Raw genomic sequence first — 19,729 nt, forward strand, 5'->3', positions numbered from 1 at the left:
CTTTAGCCTTGAGTTCCAATGGGTTGGGATCACAGGTATGCACCACCAGACAGAGAGAATAATCATTTATTTCTACTTTATTTCCCAGGCATTGCACATATCTATCTTCAAGTGTTGATGCTGCAGTAACATGCCTCCTTTTCATGGAAATTGTTCATGAGTAGAAATGGAAGTTTTCCACTCAAACTCATCTAGCATTAAATCTGTGATCACAGTTGTCTCTTTCTCATGACTAGCATCTTCCCTTGATACTCAAGTCACTCTCAATACAGAGAACTGTCGCTCAATTATATGATTAATTGTGCTAACATGTAGTGTAGTGGTTTGAATATTCTCAGCCCATGAAGTGGTACTATTAGGAGGTATGGCTTTGTTGGAGAAGGCATAGCCTTGTTGGAGGAAGTGTGTCACTGTGGAGGGGAGCAATGAGACCCTACTCCTAACCATGTGGGAACCAGGCTCCTCTATTTTGCCTTCAAAACAAGATATAGAACTCCCAACTCCTCCAGTGCCATGCCTGCCTGGATGCAGCCATGCTTCCTGCCTTGAAGATAATGGACTGATCCTTTGAACCTGTAAGCCAGCTCCAATTAAATGTTGTCCTTATGAGAATTGCCTTGGTCATGGTGTCTGTTCACAGCTGTAAAATCCTAACTAAACATGTGGGATTCTAATTATTTTGAGACTTTAAAAGAACACATATTTACTATCATGCATTATGCTATTCTATATGAATTATTCTATAGTTACTCAGGTCCTGGGAGCTCTGATTCACCCTAACTTCTACCTTTCATGCTTTAATTTCCAACTTCCCTAAAAGTGAAAAAAAAAATAGCCATAAAAATCCACTGGAATGAGTGGGTAGGGAAGTGGGGGGGAGGGTATGGGGGACTTTTGGGATAGCATTGGAAATGTAATTGAGAAAATATGTAATAAATAAAAATAAATAAATAAATAAATAATAAATAAATAAATAAATAAATAAATAAATAGCTTGATGATGGCAAAAAAAATCCACTGACTGATAAGAGTCCCTTATGTCTTATAAACACAGATGATATTATGTAAACTTTGGAAGACTTTCAGAACTAACAATGCTAATTCTGCTCACTCTGTGCCATGATATGCAAAACTAAAGGGAATCTTCACTGTGCACTCTGTCCCCTTTGAGTCCTCTTCATCCTATGAACTTTCCTTGGAGCTCCCAGTTATCTCACAGCACTGCACACCGCCTTTCAGAACTAAAATGTCCTAGCTTTGTTTGACTGGAAATACCTCCCACCACAACCTGAATTTTTTTCAAGTAAATCGAAAATGTTTAGAGGAAAAGAGAACAAGGAAAAAGCATAAAACTTGAAAAGCAATTGGGTGTATGGATATATTCTCCATTATAGACCAGCGAGGCTGCCCTACTTTATCAAACACATACTTTCTGTCAATTTCTTCCTTTAACTTTTCAAAAGAAACCCTATATGTCTTACCATCAAAGTTTTCTCACACTGTTCATTAAAGGAGAATGACTTGTAGGCCCTGATAGCTCTCTCTGAAGAAAATGCGCTGCTGTAGCTCTGCACACTTTCACAGTAAGTGTGTTATCTTTGATCCCAACAATGTCTACTCAGAAGGCTTGGGTATTCATTCTTCTCAAAGGGCATCTGTAATCTCTGGTAGGTGGTTGAAGTATCATTCCATATAAATGTGCATAGGTGTATAACTGAGGCCAGTGATTTTTGCTCTGAGATAATCTTCTCTCTTATCTGCACTGCCACTCCAACCTACTGATATTTCTTAAGTCCTAGCACAATTTCATGCCCTTCGTCTACACAGACACTATAGCATTTTAAAAATCAGCCTTTCTACTTTCTATTCTTTCAGGAACTTCTCAAAGTTCTGTTCTTTCTGATAAACCTTTCCCTAGTTATATGGCCTTGAACAAATTTCATACCTCCTACAAGGTATGGATCTCCTTGCAGCAACAATTTCTCCCTCAACTGACATTCTTGTGAGCATCCCTAAACTGATGTAGACATTATGTGCTCATGTCCCCTCCTCCTCACTGCTCAGCATTCCAGTCTGCCAACCAGTACAGAATACACTGCTGAGCCTAATATTTGCACTCAGTCTATGTTGGATCAAAACCCAAGGAACTGCATTTTCTCACAGAAATAGTGACATCTTGTAAAGCACTCTTGTTGCTTCTTGAATATTGGCAAGAGTGTTTATATTGGGCTAGGACAAGGAAGTAGGCTCCAGATAAATACAGCTGAGGAATATGTTCCTTGTGTCTTGTTTATCTTGATAAGTCTCTGAATACAGTGAGCATGGGACATTTGTTAATGCCTTGTTTGTTCCTTGAGCTAAACTAGCCCTATTCTTTGTATGTACCTAGAATAATACAAAAGCAGGCTGGAAGAGAATAAACAGGCTTCAGTACTTGCTGGAGTCCTATTATAATGCTGTTTAATTGTCTGGTTTTTCTTTAGTCCTCACTTCCCTCCCTCCAAAACCTGTTGACTGACTGAGTGGGCTTAGTCACTATCATTATTGCTCCTTTGTGCACATTTGTATAAAATCTTTGAATTCATTGTGCACTCATTCCTTTTGTTCATTTTATTTACTCTCCTCTCATACATTATATTCCTACTTTAGCCTCCTCTCTGTCTACTCGGCTCAGTACTCCCCACTTCCTCTCTCCCCCAGATCCATTGTTCCTACCTTTCCCATCTGTAAAGATCAAGTCTTCCTGGGCTATCAACTGTACATGACATTACAAGACACATTCAGACTAGGGATAAACCCTCATATCAAGGCTGGATGAGGCAATCCAATATGCAGAAAAGTGTCCTGAGAGCAGACCAAAGAATCAGAGACACCCCTACTCCCACTGTTAGGAGTGCCACAAAAAAACCCAAGTTAAACAACTACAGCATGCGTACAGAGAACCTGGCAGAGACACATGAAGGGTCTATGATTGTGGCCTCAGGCTTGATTAGCCCTGGAGAACACCAACTATGTACTTACTCTTAACCAAAATTATTTCTAAAGAGAAAATTGGGCACTGGACATGCCTGTTATCTGGTTATATATGTCTACTGCAAAGTCTAAGTGATTTCTGGTTTTGTATTAGAGACTGTATATACAGCCAGGCATGATGGCGCACACCTTTAATCCCAGTACTCAGGAGGCAGAGGTAGGCAGATTTCTGAGTTTGAGGCCAGCCTGGTCGACAAAGTGAGTTCCAGGACAGCCAGGGCAATACAGAGAAACCCTGTCTTGAAAAAAAAACCAAAAAGAGAGAGAGAGAGAGAGAGAGAGAGAGAGAGAGAGAGAGAGAGAGAGAGAGAGAAAGAGAGAGAGGAGAGAGAGAGAAAGAGAGAGAGGAGAGGAAGAGAGAAAGAGAGAGAGGAGAGAGAGAGAGGGAGGGAGGGAGGGAGGGAGGGAGGGAGAGAGAGAGAGAGAGAGGGGGAGAGAAAGGGAGAGAGAGAGACTATATATACAATATAAGAAGTCTGCTCTACATTCCTTTCTTGGGGAGAAATAAATCCCTGCTTACCATATCAAATTTTATCCAGCATTCGAACTCAATCTTTTTCTGACTTGGTGATTTGATCTAAAGATGTCCCAGTCATATCTCTACCTCACTGAAGCCTTTAAAACCATTTACATGATGAACTTTGCATTACATTGTGTGAAACATTCTTGATCTGCCTTAGGAGAGAATCTCACTGCAACTTAATGATACTCCTTTGAACTAAGGAAATTTAAAAATAACAATATGAATTATTTGAAAATAAAAGTCTTGATGCAAACATTAGGTTAAGAGATGCATTTAAACATGTAAGCAAAATGTACATATAAATATGTGAGATTTTGAAAATTACATTTTATAATTAAAGAAAAATATTTATAACAAAAATAACTTTCTGTGCCATTTCAAATATGGTCAATCCAAAATGATGCCACACATATTTTAGTAACAGATATGTGTCTTGGTGAGTGCACACATACTGTGAATTTGGAAAACAATCGTTGAGGTACATGAGAACTTTACTATATAAAATGCAGAAAATTTATTTTATTTGGGTCTAAAACATATTTATCTTTTTGAACAATGTAGTTACCCTTCTTGAATCATAAGTGAATTTATCTCTATGAATAGCAAAATAATTAAAATGACTTTTACTCTTGATTTGATTATAACATAATAAGGTGTTTGTTAAGTTATTATGCCTCCTTTTAACCCAGTAGTTTGGAATAGTAGGCAAGAGTAGAAATGAATTCATATCATAGATTTTCTACATTAAAGACAACATGTTTGCATTTATCAATAACATATATAAAAAAACTCATAGAGAATGTGATAATAAAACTTAACAATAGATTTCAAAGAGCATACTTCAGCTTATTGAATTACATATCAAATATTCAATTTTACAATAGAGAAAATATGATAAAGGCTGTGCTTTTGTGCTTTTCTGCTTTTACTTTGGCTGTAAGTAGCACATAATTTTTGTTATCCTGGGGGGTGGGGAATCCTCTTGGATGATGTGCTAAGTAATAGCCAGCTTTTCCACATCATCTTCCCATGATTGAATGGTACATGCGGTATGCTCAGCCACAGTTCAGATCTGCTAAAGGAGTGCACCAAAGGTGGCCTTTTCTTTTTAAAGATAATATTCACTGTATTGTAGTAAGTACATAAATGTATTTTATTAAGGAAGAGGGTGGCTTGAATTGCATGGAGAAAGATGTAAAGATCGTAATTTTCAAGTTAGTTGTAAATAACAGGCTCATTTTGTTTCTGTGACAGGGAACAACCTTGGCCCTCTCTCCTCCATTAGCTGCCAATGTTTCACTATGGATTTGTTTAGAGACTCCCAAGTATTATGTATATCCATGATGTTAAAATAGATATCTATTGCTGCTCTTTTCCATAATATGCTGACTGTCCAGTAATTCTAATCTATTTTATGAGTTATATCTATGTGCCCAGACTCAATAGCAGGACAATTAGCCAAACATCAATGGTAGTTGGTGGCACTATGGAAAATGAGCTCAGATAACTCTAATATCTAATATCAGATATCACTTGCCAAATTGTTCATATCTTTATACCCACATACTAATACATCTCTTATCCTTCATCAGTGAAGTTCATTTTTGCAGTAGATAGTAATTATAAAAAACAAATCATTAGTCAATGTGCAAGAAATTAGTGGCTGTGGTATAACCAACTCTAAATAACATATCTATATCATTCCATATCTATTTCATTCCAACTCTAAATAACATATCTATATCATTCCATATCTTTATCATTCCATTTCCCAAAAGCTCAGGGACCATCACAGAATGAGGATCAGAAGGAATTAGGTAGTGGATAAATGAAGAGAAACATTATTTGTGGGAAACAATAGGGTTGTTGCACATATGAGCTCATAGAAGCTATGTTTTTATGTAATATATATATGATGTTTATGTATGTTCATGTGTTATTTAGAAGAATATATTTCTGAAAGGATATCTAAATAACAAATCATAATTCATTCCATTATTGTCAAAGTATCTTTGAGGCTAAGTCTGCTTTTTTGTGTCAACAATAATCATTTTTAAATAGCCTGTCTGGTGTTTCTTTAAAAATGTAACTAAAAATATAAGCTAGGTGCCTAAAAGTAATGGGACTCTTCGCTACTTTCCAGGTATGTCTTAATAATGAAACATACCCAGATACACAGTCTTACTAATTTATTTCTGTGTGCTAATGCTATCCTTTCCTACAAATACAAAGTTGATGCTGAACTATTAGCATGCAGCTTTTGAAAGGCTGATTAGGAACTGCCCACTCCCTTTCTTGCTCTCAAGGGACAGATGAACAGAAAGTTGCCTTGCTAAAAATTAACTTTGCCTTCATAGCACAAACTTACAATTGTATACATTCTATAATCGGTTTTTATTATAAGCCAGATCCTCATTTACCAAGTGGTCCTTAATGTAATTTAGCCAATGAACACTATAAATTAATAAGATGTTATGATTTTTCTTAGAAAGCAGATATTTGCCTATTTTACTTGCAGGGTCACATATTTTTCTTTTAACTCCCTGAAGCTCAAACATTAAGCCTTCACAGAAAAACTCAGTTTGATAAATCTTGACAGGTGATAAAATAAGTTTTACTTTAAATAACACATTGCCTCTATTCGTTGGTATCAAATAGACTTCACTACAAAATTCCTAATATATAAAATTGTCACTCATGTGCAAAGAACTTTCTTCTGTTATCTAAATCTTTACTTTTTTCTATCATTCATTTAAATTTAGATGAGAGTCATATATAAAACTCTACCAAATGACTTTTTTTGTATAACCCATCCAACATTAACATTGGTTAGAAATTCTGCTTAGTTTTCTCAATGTTTATGGTAAAATTTCTAGTTATTTCTGAGGTTTCTTTGTAAAAATATACACACTACCATACAAGGAAACAAAAAGAACATTCTTTATTTTTTTTTGCCTTGAATAAAAAGGGACTAAAATTTATTCACAAATTATTGCAGACATTTGACTTAAAGTTAAGAAACCTATTTAGGAAACTTACATATCTGGTATTTAATCTTCCAAGAAAAAAGTGGCAAGGCAGTACAAGTATATTAGGATATTAACATTTGTATAAATATATTTTCAGTCCTTTTCTATTCAGCTGCAGGGTACCTTTATATATCCTGCTAGTATTGAGAGATACTCCACTACCCTGGGAACTTATCAACATTAACAATGGTCAGTTTAAAAATACATCATCAGCTATTGCCCCAGATCCAAGTGAGATTTGCATGAAGTTCATGAAAATGAATTTTAGGGAGACAAAATTCTTTGAAATTTTAAATACTGAAATGTTGATTATTAATTCTATTATTGAAAAAGATTGTGGCTAAAAAGTACTCTATCAAATTCCATTCAGTTGGCCAGCTCCTCTCCCCTGTCAAACTTATCCAAACCCTACTCCACAAACCCCATCTAATCTTGGGGCAAGATTTTAAAAACTTCATAATGAAAAAGTCAGATGAAAAAAATAATTTTCTTGTTGTTTTAAGTCAATTAATACTTAAAATTGAATCAAGTATTTTATTCATGAGGATCTCTTATATTAAAATTTAACTTTAAGGTTCTACTGCCATGTGCTTTTCAAGGAAATATTTAGTTCATTTTTACATAGTGCCACCAGCTACCATTAACAGTATGATTTTCCATCATAGACAACCCTGAATTTTCAAATGTAGTCTAGTTTGGATTCTGCAACTGTGACTTTATGTGCTGTCTCAAATCAAAACTAAGGAAAAGTCAGCAAGCTATTACTTCAGAATCTTTAATAAAGATTGGAACAAGCATGTGTGTATGTGTGAGTGCGTTTACTCATTTTTTATCATAAAAAGAGCATTTTACATTTAAACAACAAAGGAAAAGTGAGCAAAATTATTACTGATTTTTTTGTATACAAGAAGTCCTACTGATTTACCCACAAGAGACAAGTAATTGTCTACACGGTTTTCTTTGTAGTCCCTTCCCCTCACCCTTCCTCCATTCCTAATTCTGTCTTCTGTCTTCTGTGTGTAGCATTTCAAAATGAAATAAAACCATTTTAAAATTAAATAATAGCATAAACTTAGGAATAAAAACCACATTCTAAAGCTATGCATGTGTTAACTGTAATCTTACCATCGACTCACAGGTTAGGCATACAAAGAAAGTTCTCCACCCTGAGACCTGGAGAAATACAATACAAATCATGATGTTAGTAATGACATTTAATTTTAATTCAACAAGTAACACCTTTACGATTCAATTAGAAGTTTTATTATATGATTTATCAATGTATATTTAACTTAACAGTTTTGATTATATAATTTGTTAGAAATATCACTCAACTCACATGATTATTATTGATATTTAACATTAATTTCTTTTAATTTGACCATTTCAGGCATGGATTAGAGAGGAACAGAGACCTGTACAGTCTTTCTTCTCATGAGTCTATGAGAGATGGATTCATCTGCACACATAAAGCACTTTATAGATGGAATTCTACAGGTAACGGTAACATTACTCATTCTTTACCAGTTCCAATATATACGTTTATATACGGATACATATAAAATGTTCATTGTGCACCATTAGTGTGAGTATAATACTATAATCCTACCCTACACTTTCTGTTTTAAATGCAGAATTGGAAAATATGGAATTCCACATGACAATGAACATTCCATATCATAATTATAAGGCTGTGCCCAACTCCATTGTGCAGAAGATATTTTTTCCACTCATCAAAACTTATATTTATAGCTAATTTTATTGGCTTTAAGCTAGTTGGCTATGATCACGCCTGGAATTAGTTGATAGATGTCATAGCCTTTGCAATTGCTTTATTATTTTCATATTGCTTATTAACCAATAAATATTATTGATCTCTAAAATTTGCTGTTTCTAAATATATGCTTTTAATTTGAATAAAATTTTAAAAATTAATCCCTTCTCAATAAAAAAATGAGAAGTCCATAAATGAATGTAGTATAGCAGGTATTCTGCATAGCTTGCAGTTGACTGCAATAAAAGTTGAAAAGGAAAACAATAAAAGAAGCAGAGACATGTTGATTGCTTAACGATTAGTGTTCTTCTGGAGGCTGTATTTTCTACTATGTACTATGGTGTTTAAACTTAATTCTCTAATGAAAGCATTAACTGCGACAAATGAGTGTTGAATACTTAACAATTGTTATCATATGTTAAACTGAGATTTTACTGAAAAGAGTAATGGTGGAATTTAATTCAGTACCACTTTCATGTATATGAAAATCAACATATCAAAATTTGATGTCTTTTGCCATTGTGTGTGTGTGTCTGTGTGTCTAGGTGTGTGTCTATGTGCAAAAGACTACACTAAAATGTGTGTGTGTGTGTGTGTATGTGTGTGTGTGTGTGTGTGTGTGTGTGTGTGTGTGTGTGTGTATGTGTGTGTGTGTGTTTGTGTGTGTATGTGTGTGAAGGCAAGAAATTATCCTGGAGTTTCTCAGTTACCTGACCATCTATTTTTGGTGGTGGTGGTGGCAGTTTGTTTTTTAGATCATGTCTCTCAGTTCTCCTATAACTTGCTGTTTGGAGTTGGTTGGCTGGCCTTGAGCCTCTGGGATAAGTTAAATGTTGGTAGCCCAATTAAAGGTCAAATAAACATTTGGTTAAAACTATATATTATTATGCCAAAATAACCTGAATAAATACAGGAATTAAAAATATTGTTATTCATATCATATTATTAAAAACTGAATGTCAAACTATGCTATTTGGCATAATACAGAAATAACAATTCAATTTTAATGCTTCTTAGCAGTTCTGCATACTAGATTACTTTCTCAGGAACTATGTTGCATATTTTTAATTTTAAAAGGAAGCTTTTAACTAAATAATTGAATTTCAATATAAAAATCACATAAGATTTATGTTCTCTAGTTTCACTTAGAATGTGTATTTGAGCTTGTGACACTAATAAAAAAAATCCAAAGGCCATTTTTTGTCTGTATAACTGACATTATATATTTATTAGATACAGCAGGCATGCATATTCTAAATCACTGTTCATATTTACATTTAGGGATTCAGAACTAATATTGAAGGCATCTGATAATTTGTCTTCCAAGGTTAAATTCAACGAGATAATTTCAAGCATTTATGAAGCCTAATGCAAAATTGTGGCTCACTCCAAACTTAATTTATCTTTTTAAATGATTTGTGGGGTTAGACTAGAGCAAAGATATGAAATATTGGGACATATTTAAACAGGAAAAGGACAATTTAACATGACATGCATAAATAACATGGCATGTTTAGAAGATGTTTTGTGGAGATGGACCACTTATTAATCTGTCAGTGGCATTGGCACTGAGTTAGTTTTATCCTTGATGTACTTCAGGAAATTTCATTTCTCATAAGATTTTAACAATGTGAACTTATCATTTTAATGATGTGAACTTATCTCATTTAAATATCTCATTGGAATATCAAGCATGACACAAAATGCTATGCTAAGGAAATGAACAACTTAAAATATATTACTGTAAATTTTATCGATCTAATATCCTAAACTTATCAGGTCAAAGAAGGAGATGCTTTAGGATCACGGTGTAACTGACTAATATAGCCCAGAACTCTAGTTAGTTGTTTTGTGATATTGACAGTTATAGAACAGATGCCATTTCTCCATTAGCATGTAGAATATTCCAATTCCCTCATCTCAGTTCCACACAATCCTGCTAGCTATTTCAACATCATATGCATAAAAATGCTAAAGAGGTTAACAAATACAAGGGCAATAAGTGATAGAGTTGAAATTCAGTAACAACATCTTTTAGTCTACAGTGAGATATAGTCCTCTCTCTCTCTCTCTCTCTCTCTCTCTCTGTGTGTGTGTGTGTGTGTGTGTGTGTGTGTGTGTGTGTATGTGTGTGTGTGTGTGAGGGGGTATGAATGCAGGTACCTGTGTGTGTCAGAAGAGGACATCAGATTCCCTGCAGCTGTAGTTACAGGCAGTTGGGGACACCTAACATAGGTACTAAGAACTAAACTGCTGTCCTCTGGAAGAACAGAACATCTTAACTGTTCAATCACCTCTCTGACTCTTGCTTCTTTTAATAAGGAGGTGTGCAACAAAAGAGAGCTTCCATTTTAGTCTGTTTAAAGGAACTTAGATTTACAACCTCAAGAAGCATACTTACTATGCAAGACTATCTAGCTATAAATATCAATGAAATCACAAAATTTTCAGGGAAATTGTTGGTAGTATAAGAGGTATTGAGTGGGACAATCCAAGTCCAAAAAGACAAATATAACATGTTTTCCCTCATCTGTATTTATAATGCTTAAATGTGTTTATTATAAGCTGATATAACTGTAGTATCCAGGAAAGTAAAAGAGGTCAGGTGAGAAGTAATAGATAGGAGAATAAAAGGTAGAAGTGATTTGAAGTGGGTAAATAGGAAAACCAGTGAGGTGGCTTTAAGAGTTAGGGGGAAGGAGATAAATAAAGAAGAAAATGATAAATTGACAGGAAATCTGAAAATAAAACAAAAAAGATCATATTACTACATAGTAAATTACATATAGTACATATATATTACATATAGTAATTACATATAGTACATATAAGTCTGCATATACATATATAGTTTTACAATTTTTTTTATCTGAGCTAACAATGCTTCCTCCAAGAGCTAAAATTATCTAACATAAACCCCAGCACCAGGCATGGCAAGTCCCCTTTGAGTTGCTGATCAACATTCTCCAAGGAACTTTTGGTGACTTTTCAGTGCAAAAGATATTTCCAAAGCACTTTAGACAAAGGACCCAGAGCATCTGAGCTTGAACTAACTTGAAAATGTTCTTCCTCATCAATAGCTTTCATGATACCATTAGATGGAAGCAAATCATAGTCCTACCCAGTTTTATTACCTATAAACCACAACACTAACCAGCATGGCACAATAACACTAAGGATGCTATCGTGGCATTCATACTGGTGGTAACCAATAGCTCTCTAATTGGCTTTAGGGCTTGATCAACAGAAGTGAAATAATGCCTAATACTGTTAACCTAGCAAAATGCTGGGTGCAGTTGGGGTGGGTGTGGAGTTAAATCATATATAACCAATGTATAACCAATACACAACCTATATAACCTGTATATAACATATAACTGTCACTTACTAAACCAGCAAACTACCTAACTACATACTAAATTTTTATCTGCATTTCCACAAATAAATGTAGCCCCCATCCTCAAAGAAGCTTCTCTTTGCAACAGAAGACCATTACAGAAAATCATAATCAATAAGCATGTAGAGAATAAGGTATTGTGTTCTGTTTAGTCCCAATCCCTGGACCTAAAGCTCATTGATAATTCCCAAAGAGCAGGTGCAGAGATTCAAATCCAGACAATTAAATACAGTCAACTGTAGAATCATGAGAACAAGATTAACAGTCTTCTCCAGAGAAGAGATCTCCAACTGGTTATCTACTATAAAAGGTCAATCTTGAGATCATATTCATACAAGTAACATGACATGGCCTGAGAAGCTTCTATTTATATATTTAGAAATATGTATGTATTTAAATATAAAGTAGAGATAGAGCAAGCAAGATGTATGTGGTGAGGATTGGAAAAAGTAAAGGGTAGAGGAGAAATAATGTATTTCAAAAACAAGTAGAGATAAGACTAAGCTCCCAATTTCAAAGCAAACCATCAGGAATCATAGATAAGTTCTAAAGTTTCCAGCTTCTAGCTCTAATATACAATGATAAATGTTAGGGTATGTCTACCAGGCAGTGTTTGGTCAAATATTAAACTTATGCAATGTATTATTTATCAGACATGTCTTAATTTTGTTTTGATTTTGGCAATAAATTTTATAATGTATCAGATTTTGTTAAATATACTTTTTTTATAATATATGAAAGATTTTGACAGGAGTTATCAAAAACACCTTCTAAAATATATAAATAAAGACTTTAAAATGAAAACCTTTTAAATCTTACTTTATTTGAGACTGCCAAGCTTATCTCAGAAGCACAGCTCTTTTTATCTTTGCAGGCAACACATGTGAAGGAAAAGCCGAATGATCCTATGAAACTCTGCATATTTTAAGTTCTCATTAAGTCACTAATAAATACCTAAATGCTACAATAGAAACAATCACAGATACAGTTCTAATAGGACAGAAACTCTCCTTTAGGTGCTAGATTTTACAGGGTCTCAGAAATGTCCACGTGGCCTAAATGTCTCTCCAGATGAGATCTTTTTGACAAATCAGTTTTAAATGCAGGGAAACTTGAACTTCTAGGCAGTCTATCAAGTCATCTTTTCAATCTGTGTAAACCTGTCATGCAACTCTCAAATGGTATGAAATGACAATTCAGTAACTGTTCAATTACTCAATGAATGCTCACTAATTATTTGTCTGCCATTTGTATAATATTAGTGGATGTGAAGTGTAGAGTGGACGGATGTGGTATGTGTTAACTGACTCAAAGTTTTGTGGCTGGTGTTTTAAAGATCTGTGTGCCTTTTGACACCATCAAAAGCTACTATGATTACTTTACACCACATTTAGTAACTCCCATGGCTACTCTGTCAGGCATTGTAGACCTAGTTTATTTCATCTCTGTATTAACATAAAAACTCTGATTTTAACAAGTTTTATGATCGTTTGGAATAAGAGTGTAGTCCATATTCTTAGTACCCTGATAATAAGTTCTGGCAATAGTTTGCATGTGGAAGAGTCACAGAATATGGGAAGTGCTGACTTTACCCTCTGTCCTCTTAAAGCCTGACCAGGTCACAGGTCCCGCTGTCTTCCTGCCACACTCATGTCCAACACCCTCTCTATTTTCTTCCAACTCCCCTAACTGAGCCCTAAGTTATTGCATCTCAGTCTTGCATGGACATTTTCCCCTTCTGTCTAAAAGAGATTTGAGTACAGAAGTAGAAAGTAAGTACTTAGAGATTTTGTTGTTAGTAGTGGTGGTGGTTTTGTTTGTTTTCAGGGCATATAAGATAATTGACTGGACCAATGTAGATGGGATTCCTTTGTCTCCCTTTCCTGCCTCCTTCCTCAATTACACTGTTACTCTCCCTCCATCTCCATTCCATTCCTCCTCTCTTATCTTCAGTGCTAGAGATAGAACACACACAGCTCAGAGCTGTCTACCAAGGTGTCTTAACTGAGAATGAACTTTATTATAGAATTTGAAAGTAATTATGTCTGTATAATATTCTAGAAATAGAATGGTACATCTTATCCATAGCACAAAAGTATAAATTTTGAGAATTTTTTAAATTTAAAAAAAATTATTTGGATTTCTTCTTTTTTAAAAATTGGATATTTTCTTCATTTACATTCCAAATGTTATCCCCTTTCTTGTCTCCCCACCCCCAGAAACCCCATCCCATTTCCCCTTCAATCTTCTATGAGACTGTTCGACCAGCTACCCACCCACTCCCACCTCCCTGCCCTGCATTCCATACATTGGGGCACCAAGCCTTCACAGGACCAAGGGTCTCTCCTCCCACTGATGCCCAACAAAGCCATCCTCTGCTACATATGCAGCCAAAAGCCATGGGTCCCTCCATGTGTACTCCTTGGTTGGTAGTTTTGTCCCTGGCAGATCTGGGGAGTCTGATTGGTTGATATTGTTGATGCTTTGGTCCTTCTTAGAAGGAGGGACAAAATACTCACAGAAGCAAATATGGACAAAGTGTAGAGCAGACTGAAGAAAAGGAAATCCAGGGACTGCCCTACTTGGGGATTCATCCCATAAACAGTCACCAAACTCGGACACTATTGTGGATGTCAACAAGTACCTGCTGACAGGAGCCTGATTACAGCTGCCTCCTGAGAGGCTCTGCAGAGCCTGACAAATTCAGAGGTGAATGCTTGCAGAAAACTAATGGATTGAGTACAGGGTCCCCAATGGAGGAATTAGAGAAAGGACTGAAGGAGCTGAAAGGGTTTACAACCCTATTGGAAGAACAACATTTTAATTTAATTTTGTTCATTTAATATTTTTTTACTGTCCAGGTTTTATCATCCCCCTGCTTCACCTTCTGACTGTTCCACATCCCAGACCACCTTCCCCAAATATCCACGAGGATGTCCCCACCTTACCACGCCCAGCCCACCACACCTTTCACTCCCTGGGACCTCCATTCTCTTGATGGTTTGGTACGTCATATATTTCAAAAACAGAATGGTTATTTTTACTCAAATTACTTAAGAAATAGAATGAAACAATAAGAATGAATTAAAACACTTAATTGCCTTATGTGAATTAAGCCAATTTCAGAATGACAAATATTGTGTATATTCACTATGTGTTGTTCATATATGTTAAGTAGTTACATACACTCATTTATGTGTATTTTAAAGAAAAGTATAAGAAAAGTAACTGTTTAGAAGCATAAGTGGGGGTGGAGAAGGAAGGAGGATGAGTGAAGAGAAATGGATACATGGGGATGCACAATGTGTAATGTATAACTGTACTAAAACTTTTTATTTAAATTTAAAATTTTGAATTGTTGTTGTATAGACTTTTGATGGTTGACAACAATAACTTAAATGTGAAGTAGGTGAATTCAAAGAGATCCTTCAAACTGATGTAGGTCAAATGATGATACCATTTTAATTTTTTCTGAGTTGACATTTCCCCACACCAAGTTCAGTAGAGCTTAAACAAAGACAATATTCATCACCAAACCTGTGAATTATGAATGGACACTTATTGGATAAAAAATTAAGGTAATATTTCGTAACTGTCAGAATTAATTCAGTGATTCTTTAATTACTGGGAATTGCCATTTTAGAAATCCTGTAGGAATGTAGACAAGTTCACACAATGGGTTTAACCTGTATGTAAATTAATAATTGGTAACCATGGCAATATTCATCTACACCTCTTTTTCAAACTCCTCCAGCTGAGCTAAGTGGAGAGACTCTCTTTCAGTCTCAATCTTGGCTATAAGCTCCTCTCTCCTTGTGTATTAAGAGATAGAATTAAAGAACATTCCTTGAAGAATAAAAGCCTTTGATGCTGTGGATTGGATTTTCTGAGAGGAGATAATGGATGTGGGACTGAAGGAAAGATATAGTTCCTTTGAAGGGAATGATGATAGAGCAAGAGGAAATTTTAAGGTTATTTAAACAAGCTGTGGATGATAAATACCAAGTCACTGTGATTCTGAAGGCATTTCATACCACATTCCAAGAGCTGTGGAACTTGCTCAAGAAGGTAGATGGAGAAAGGCTTTGCTTCTTAGGGCAGAATTAGGGAAGAGCCAAAATACAGATCCCTGAAAATATGAATATAAGTCTACCAGATACTTAGCATTCATTAGAACTAATATCTACCCCTCCAAACATCACCTAGAGGATTTATCCTTTCTTTAAGAAGGTATTCCACAACTATCAATATAGGATATGCAGGAGTTATGGCCCACTGTATGGCTTGCTTCAGTACTCTTTTATTAGGTAATGAAAACATAGTGATCCCAGAAACCTGATGGTGAACTGATCAAAAGCAAAGTGATTGGAGCCTTTGATACATTCTGTATAGTATTCGTAACTGTCAGAATTAATTCAGTGATTCTTTAATTACTGGGAATTGCCAGTTTAGAAATCCTGTAGGAATGTAGACAAGTTCACACAATGGGTTTACACACATCACTACTCTGAAGACATCAGACTATGCCAATTGATGTAGTTTTTAAAATTCTAGTGTCTGTGGCATTGACACTGTCAATCCCATATGAATCATGTTGAAATATAAAATAAAGCTCCTGATAATGGAGAATGAGAAGTTATTTTCAATTGAGTATAGCAAGATACACAAGTTAAAGACATTTTCTCATGTGTACATTAAACTGTTCTGTCAGTCAACAAGGTTGGCTAATAAAAGAGTTCATATAAAACAAAATCCTGTTTGCATCCTCACACAGAATATTTTCACACAGAATATTCTGTGAGTGAATAATTGGGCAACATATATTAACCCAAATGTGACCAAGATATCATGCATAGGTAAAAAAAAAAAAATGCTGAGCATTTCTTCTTACGTTAAATATCTAATAATTCACACATTAATATAATGCAACACATAGGCCAAATGTCAAGTTAATATTTAAAGAATTTTAAGTGAATATTTTGGAGCCAAGAGGGCAGATAAAATAGCATACAAATGACTAATTTTCATAGAAGTATGCACCTTGTCTGTGTGATTAGCATGCTATATAAACACTGTTTTATGTTCATCAAAATGTTCAAAGTTTCTTGTGAATTTCTTAAAAGGGAAGCTCTATAATGTTCATAGCAGCATTTTGTTTTTGAATAGCTAGAAACTGGAAACAACCCAAAGTTCCCTTGCCTGAAGAAATGATACAGAAAATGTGGTTCATTTACACAATGGAATACTATTCTGCCATTAAAATCAAGGACATCAATCCTTCTTAGAAAGGGGAACAAAATACCCATGGCAGGAGTTACAGAGACAAAGTGTGGAGCAGAGACTGAAGGAATGACCATATAGAGACTTCCCCACCTGGGGATCCATCCCATATACAATCACCAAACCCAGACACTATTGTGGATGCCAACAAGTGCTTGCTGACAGAAGCCTGATATAGCTGTCTCCTGAGAGGCTCTGCCAGTACATTACAAATACAGAAGTGGATGCTCACAATCATTCATTGGACTAAGTATAAGGTCCCCAGTGAAGGAACTAGAGAAAGTACCCAAGAAGCTGAAGGGGTTTGCAACCCCATAGGACAAACAACAATAAGAACTATCCAGTATCCCTACAGCTCCCAGGGACTAAACCACCAACCAAAGAGTACACATAGTGGGACTCATGGCTCCAGCTGCAAATGTAGCAGAGGATGGCCTAGTCGGTCATCAATGGAAGGAGAGGCCCTTGGTCCTGTTAAAGCTCTATGCCCAAGTGTAGGGTAATGCCAGGGCCAGTAAGCAGGAGTGGGTGGGTTGGTGAGCAAGTGTGGGGGTAGGGATAGAGGGTTCTCAGAGGGGAAACCAGGAATGCAGATAATATTTGAAATGTTAATAAAGAAAATACCTAATAAAAATGAAACAAAAAAAAACAAAAACAAAAAAACAAGGACATCATGAATTTTTCAGACAAATAGATAGAACTAGAAAATACCTTTCTGAGTGAGGTAACCCAAACCCAAAAGAACATGCATGGTATGCATTCACTGACACATGTATATTAGTCAAAAAATACAGAATACCTATGATATACCACACAGATCATAAGAGGTTAAACAAGAAGGAAGGCCCAAGTTAGGATGTTTCAATCCCACTTAGAAGAATGAACAAAATAATCATGTGAGGCAGAGGTAGGGAGGGACCTGGTTGGGAGAGAAGAGTGGAAGGATAAGGGGGCATGATCAGGTATGAGGGAAGACAAGAGAGAAACCCAGAGGGTCAGGAGAATGGATGGAATTATGCAGCTTCTAGGGTTGGTGGTAGGGGTAACCTCCTGAAAATCCCAAAGACCTGGGATGAGGAAGGCTCCCAGGACCAATATGAGTGACCTTAGCCAAAATGTCCAACAGAGGGGATAAGTAAACTTAAGAGAACACCACTAGCAGTCAGACAGGGCACCCAGTGGAGGGATGGGGACACTAACCCACTTACAAAGCTTTCAAACCAAAATTGCTCCTGTCTAAAAGAAATGCAGAAACAAATGTAAGGGAGAGACAAAAGGAATGGCAGTGACAGGCTGAACTTGGGACCCATCCCATGGGAGGGCACCAATCCCTGACAGTATTAGTGATGCTATGTTGTGCTTGCAGACCTGAGCCTAGCATGGGTGTCCCTTGAGAGGCTTTACCAGCATCTGACAGAGATAGATGCAGATACAGCCAAGCATTGGATAGAGGTCAGGGATCCCTATGAAAGAATTAGGGGAGGAATTGATGGATGATAACCCCATAGGAAGCCCAACAGACCAACTAAACTGAACCTATGGGAGCTCCCAGAGACTCAGTTACCAAGCAAAGAGAATACATGGACTAGACCAAGACCCCTGGAGCACTTGTATAGCAGAGGTCTGCTTTGTCTAGCCCCAGTTGGAGAGAATGTTCCTAAACTTTTAGAGACTTCATGCAAAGGGGGTGAAAACAGGAGGGTTGCCCTCTCCTAGTTGAAGGGAATGGGGATTGAGGGGAAGAATTCTGAGGGGACTAGGAGGGAAAGCAATATTTGGGAAGTAAATAAATAAAATAATTAACTAATAAAAAACAAAAAGGGGAATAAATGTCAGGCATGGCAAAATATAATGAATGTAGTTGAGCAATCCAATTTAACTGAAAAATTGATATTACATGATCTAATAAATTGAATTTTTATTTGTTTAAAAAATGGGGAAGCTCAGTGGATTATCTTTGATTGCTTGTTTTTAAATAATAAGTAAATAAGTACATTGTCTACTTATTTTATAAATATTATTTAATATTTAATAATTCTAATAATAGATATTAAATATTATAGTGAGATGGTCAATACATAAATATTTTTGAATGGGACCCTCACTACATAAATCATTTCTGATGTTACTCTCATTTGTCTAAAACTAGACAAATGTAGAAAGCATGATGGATTGTCACTTTTTTCATATGACATGGTGAGAAAATACCAGAAATAATGTAGACTAAGAAGTGAGTAAATGTTAATGACAGGGTAGAGAGGTGGCTCACTTGTTCCAGTACTTATGAATTTATATAGAAGCCCACACACTGGGTGTCTCATTCACCTGATCCCTAGATGAAATGGATCTCACATATTATTTCTAGTTTCCATGGGTACCTTGAAGGATGGACTATTCCATCATACTCTGTCCTAGTTCACTTTCTATGGTGAGATAAAATATTCTAACCCAAAGAAATCTGGAGAATACCATAGTTTTGTGTTGTGTTGTGTTATTGTTGCTATTTTTGTTAACTTGACACAAACCAGCAATCTTAATTGAGACAATGCTGCCATCAGACCGGCTGTAGTCAGCTCTCTGTGGGGCATTTTCTTGATTAGTTATTGATATGGTAAGACTCAGCCCAATGTGGACAAAAACACCCTCATATAGGCAGCACTAATGTATATATGATAGTAAACTGAGCAAGACAG

At 35.8% G+C, this 19,729-nt stretch overlaps 1 protein-coding gene across 5 annotated transcripts in view; it reads right to left on the minus strand.

The window, feature by feature from the left end:
• Positions 1 to 19,729, minus strand: part of Ptprd (protein tyrosine phosphatase, receptor type, D) — a 2,270,506-nt gene that overhangs the window by 1,245,349 nt on the left and 1,005,428 nt on the right. For all 5 annotated transcript variants that reach the window (NR_160919.1, XM_017320046.2, XM_030253324.1 and 2 more), the window contains exon 7: positions 7,711 to 7,758. The gene's annotated coding sequence lies outside the window, so the exon portion shown is untranslated. The remainder of the gene's footprint in view (positions 1 to 7,710; positions 7,759 to 19,729) is intronic.

The sequence above is a fragment of the Mus musculus genome, chromosome 4 (assembly GCF_000001635.26).
Source record: "Mus musculus strain C57BL/6J chromosome 4, GRCm38.p6 C57BL/6J".
NCBI classification, from domain to species: Eukaryota; Metazoa; Chordata; class Mammalia; order Rodentia; family Muridae; genus Mus; species Mus musculus.